Below are 6,000 nucleotides of genomic sequence, written 5' to 3' on the forward strand. Positions count from 1 at the left end.
CATCTCCAAACACCACCACATTGGAAGTTGGGTATCAATAGATAAATTCAGGGAGAATAATTCAATTTTTTAAAAAATTAATTTATTTATTTGACAGAGAGAGAGAGATCACAAGCAGGCAGAGAGGCAGGCAGAGAGAGGGGGAAAGCAGGCTCCCCACCAAGCAGAGAGCCTGATGCAGGGCTTGGTCCCAGGACCCTGAGATCATGGCCCAAGCCAAAGGCAGAGGCTTAACCAACTGAGTCACCCAGGCACCCCGAATAATTCAGTTTGTAGAATATGTATTTCAAAAGCTGTTAAAGCCCTCAGACCTTGAGAAAATTTTTTCAAGCAAAAGTTAGAGTAGTAAAAAGTTAAGGTATGTGTAGCTTCATGATCACAAAATTCATTTTGTCATGGCTTTAGGAGGTTGACTAGAAAGGGACACTTACGTCACTAAGGAAGAGTCTGACAACAAAACACTAAATAATTTTCAAGATTCTTTCTAATAGGTTTATTCAGTGGTCTGGTATTGGTTGTGAGAGTGAAATAGTTGCCCAGATATCTCTTTTTTAATGTGATCAATTATTACTTGTTTTCATCTATGACTAGAAATGATGCACTTAAATTTGTTTTTGAAATAAATTTTTTTACATGAAAACATAAAATCAATAAAGGAGAGGATCGACAAATCTTGACTCATTCACAAAGAGAATATATGACCTGAAAAAAGTCAAAAGAAAAGTAAAAATGATAATTTTTCAGTAATATTAAAATTATAGTCCTAAAACTATAAAACATGTCCAAAAATAAAGAAAATATGACACCTATATGTAAAAATAGTCTATATGTATGAGAAGTAAATGAGTAATTCATAAAAAAGAAATTAATAGATAAGAGTATGTATTGAAAATGTACCATCATACCAATAATTGCTTAAAACCAAAATATCTGTCAGGAGAATTATGAAAGAAATCCTCAATTTTTCTTCATGTGTAGAAACTAACAGTATTTGCATCTCAGCCTGGTTCTATTAGTAGTAACTATTACATTGAACAATTTTTTAAAATAACAGGAATTTACAAGAGCTATTATGAGTCTGATTTAATGATTAAAATTGCTATTTTTTTAAGGCTGGATCTTGTCATTTCCTATTAGAAGGAAGACATTTTAATATATGTTTTCATGTTTGCAATTTGATGTGTTAGTATTAGAGTGTAATATTAAATCACACTTTCCCATCCACATTGTTCTTGCTTCTTTCTCCTTCTATTTTACTGTCAGTTATTATCCTGCACCTTCTTTTAACATGCTAATTTTGGTTTGTATGTATTTGTTCTTTCTCGAGATGGAAGAAAGTTGTCATTATCAGGTGGGAAGTATTATTTTCGTCATTTTTGTCATGTTGCCAGTATACCAGAAAAATTGCTCCTCTAATGAGGATTGACAGCAAATACAGAGAATGCAGTCTAGAAAATCAATTTAAAGGATCACTTTTCATTTATTATCTGATTGTAAAACAGTATAAAGATATTACCCATCATGTCAATATTATAGTAAACAATTCCAATAACTCAGTACTATTCTAAAGCACTTTTTTACTAGTTAGTATGACATTAAAAAGTAATTATCAACCACTGTGAAAGTAGAATTTGTCCAGTGTTCAAGCTTAATAGGTAATGTAATGCTAAAATGTGTATGATATTTCTTATGCCAGAAGTATCTGGAAATATCCACATTCCTAACACTGTCACTAAAACCCCATATTTAGATGGATTTGAAGTAACCATATTCTAGAAATAATCAGGGAGTTGGGGGATAGGAAGAGTATGTCTTTGAATGAAAATACTTCTACTTACAGCTGATCTTAATCCATACCAATGATAAGCAATTTTTGACTACTTTCTCTAGGACTTGAAAAATGCACAACATAATAAAAATCCCACAGTGATAAACCTTCCTCAGGTTAATTTTTTCATGTTGTGAGATATAGTCATCTACATACCTGTTCTGATTTTCCAATCTGTTTACCTTAATATCATTCTTTCATCTTTCATCATAGATAATATTCTTTTAAAAATCAGTCTTATTTTCATGATTTGTAAAAGTCCATGATACTTGCGAGAAGTGCTAGTATTGCAGAGTTCAGGATTAGATAGTGATGTTAATTAAGGGGGCTTCCAAATGTACCCTCATCATCATTAAGTTATATTATACAATTTTAATAAAGCTTTTGTAAGCTAGCTGTGAATATCATACCACTAGATGGAGTTTTGCATTTTGTATTGAAGTATTTGATACATGTTGTAGAATTTCGAAAAACAAAATTAATGTACTTACTGAAATATCAGTAAGCATTGACCAACATAGTAGATTAGATTTCTCTGAGCGTTATTAGGAACTGTAATAAAATTTAATTTTAACTACTACTTTCAATAAGTATCATATATGTGATTAGAAGGACACTCACAAAACAGTGCATTACATTAATCTTAAAAAAGATGCTATTATTAAATCAGTGTGGGAACCTCTTGAGTTTAATGGCATTCTAGAGCTAATATACTGGAATGACACTTACCTTTTCTTCAAGGTTGTTTTAGCCAACACTGACCTGGATATTAAAAAAACTATTTCACCTGGTCATTGTTATCAGCAGCTAGCACCTGGGCCTGTGTGTGTGTGCTGGTGACAGGCACCATTAACTCACACCATTTCCTTTATTCACGAACAATTGATTTAACTACACTGGATCTGGTGGAATTTCAGGAAAGTAGCTATAAATAGTACGCACAGCACAACATCTAGGATTCTACTAGATGGTATACATTGATGTCATCATGAAAAAAAAAAAATTACCGAAGTAAGAGGAAAGAAAAACTCCATGTATTAACAAGCTTAGATAGCAGAGCATCAACAAGAAAGTATAAAAAGGTCGTAAGGTTGAAAAAATATTGGCTTTATAAATTAACAGTCTTAAAAATTTCAATATCTTAAATCTCTCAAATTTCTGTAGTTGAATTCAGTTACTAATTTGAAGAGGATTCTTAAATAATTTCCTAGAATCAATGGAAATGGCACATTCCTAGGGCATAGATAATTGAAGCACCTGGAACATACAGAAATGGAAATTTATTTAGAAGTCAATGTCTGAGTGAAATGTGAAACATAAATTCATACATTTTATGCATAATAATTTATTTTTACACATACACAGCAAATGCTTAAGTAGTTATTTTAAGATTATTTGTAGGGCAGTTAAGGGAGTGAACATATGACTGTTCAGGTGTCTTTTGTGTTGTCTTCAAAGTTAGAAAACAGATTCTGAAAAGAAGAAGAAAAATTAAAACTGGCTAATCAGTTTCTTACTGGAGTAGGACAGAGGGGATTTTAACCACCTGGGGTAAATGCATACCAGTTCATCTCTGCTTGAAATGACCCCATCTAGAAGCTTGCTGCATTCCTATCTTTCAGAAAGGAAGTTACTGAAAACTTAAAAGAAGTTTGAGGTTGTACCATGCAAATGGTACTGTCCTAGACCAAAATTAACATAGCGTTTATATGTTCCAAAAGAAGTAAAAAACCTGTGAATTCTGGGCTAATATTATCTGCCCATTTCTCCTCTGTCAGTCCTTAATTGTTTGATACTTTATAATTCAAAGTATGAACTCAATTCAGTCTATTATGTCTTTGGCCAAGAATTCTTAATAATAGGGCAAAATAACAGCATATTAAACACTCATATTTTAAGGGAACATAAGAGAAAATAAATTATAAATAGGTAGTTTAAAGTTGTAGAAACCTTCCTAAAACTTGTATTATAATGCTGTTATTTTTATGTCCTGTTTTGGGTTAGATATTAAAAAATATTTATTGAACAAAATAGGGAAAAAAACTAATTTATTTATACAAAATTAGTATACAGATAACTGTATCAGGATCAGGTAACCCAGAATTATTATATTCAATCCATTAATGTCTGGGTATTTCTCATTCATAGTTTCAAAAATGGCATCAGCTCCTACAATTTATTTCCTTTATGAAATTATTCTCCTTGAGATACAAACAAATGTATAATGAGTGTCACTTTCTTGTGAGAAAGACTTAAAATGTTCTAGGTAGAATGCAAATCAAGATTTATTTAAAATAAATGAGAAGAATATATATATTGAAAGTCCACAAAATTCAGTGGCTTTGAGTTTAAAATTCACATGAAAATAAACATTAGAGCTAATATTGAGACTTTAAATGAAAACAATTATAGTTGAATAATCTCAATTTAATATATATCTAAGCAGCATGCTTAAGAATTAAGAAAACTTGGATTTATGACTAGAAAGTGTGAGGAGGGCAACCAATGCTAATATGATTGTATCTATCATATTTTAAAACAACATTAATAAATTTCCATTTCAAACTAAAATGTCCTGGATAACAACAGCCTTTGGAAATTCTTTCCTCAATTCCTAACCGGAATTCCTTTGAAAACAGAAAATGAAAAAAAAAAAAAAACCCTCAGTGGTAGAATTAGAAATTTTCATTAATTAAAAAACACAGTGACTGTGATGCCTGGGTTGCTCAGTGGGTTAGGCCATCTGCCTTTGGCTTGGGTGGTGGTGATCCCAGGGTCCTTGGATTGAGTCCCTTGTCAGGCTCCATGATCAGTGGGAAGCCTGCTCTCCTTCTGCCTGCCACGCCTCTTGCATGTGCTCTCTCTCTCTCTGACAAATAAATAAAATCTTTAAAAACTAAAATAAAATAAAACTCAGTGACTAAATAAATTATCCACTAAGTTCTGTGTAAACTTATTGAGGATCTAGAGGAAATGGATGATTTCCTAAAAAATTATAAATCATATAAACTGACTTAATATTAATTAGAAGGATAATGAACTAAAGAAATAATGTCTAAAGACTAAAATATATAACAAATGTAACACTGAATATTCTTCTGGAAAGTATATCCAATGCAGTTAGAGCAAAGAAAGAAACGATTTAGAGATTTTAAGTCTAAATACAAAAATTAACTTCAAATCTCCAGACAATGAGTTTGAAGAAGGAAGTGAAAGCACAGACCCCATTTATACCAGAATAAAAGATCTAAATGGGAGCTCTTCTAAAATTTTACAATAAGCATGTATAACCCATTTAAAAATCAAACACTTTTTTTAAAATTTTTTTTTTATAAACATATATTTTTATCCACAGGGGTACAGGTCTGTGAATCACCAGGTTTACACACTTCACAGCACTCACCAAAGCACATACCCTTCCCAATGTCCATAATCCCACCCCCTTCTCCCAAACCCCCTCCCCCCAGCAACCCTCAGTTTGTTTTGTGAGATTAAGAGTCACTTATGGTTTGTCTCCCTTTCAAACCCATCTTGTTTCATTGATTCTTCTCCTACCCACTTAAGCCCCCATGTTGCATCACCACTTCCTCATATCAGGGAGATCATATGATAGTTGTCTTTCTCTGCTTGGCTTATTTCGCTAAGCATGATACGCTCTAGTTCCATCCATGTTGTCGAAAATGGCAAGATTTCATTTCTTTTGATGGCTGCATAGTATTCCAATGTGTATATATACCACATCTTCTTGATCCATTCATCTGTTGATGGACATCTACGTTCTTTCCATAGTTTGGCTATTGTGGACATTGCTGCTATAAACATTCGGGTGCACGTGCCCCTTTGGATCACTATGTTTGTATCTTTAGGGTAAATACCCAATAGTGCAATTGCTGGGTCATAGGGCAGTTCTATTTTCAACATTTTGAGGAACCTCCATGCTGTTTTCCAGAGTGGCTGCACCAGCTTGCATTCCCACCAACAGTGTAGGAGGGTTCCCCTTTCTCCGCATCCTCGCCAGCATCTGTCATTTCCTGAATTGTTGATTTTAGCCATTCTGACTGGTGTGAGGTGATATCTCATTGTGGTTTTGATTTGTATTTCCCTGATGCTGAGTGATATGGAGCACTTTTTCATGTGTCTGTTGGCCATCTGGATGTCTTCTTTGCAGACAT

This window comes from Mustela nigripes, chromosome 9, assembly GCF_022355385.1.
Source record: "Mustela nigripes isolate SB6536 chromosome 9, MUSNIG.SB6536, whole genome shotgun sequence".
NCBI lineage: Eukaryota > Metazoa > Chordata > Mammalia > Carnivora > Mustelidae > Mustela > Mustela nigripes.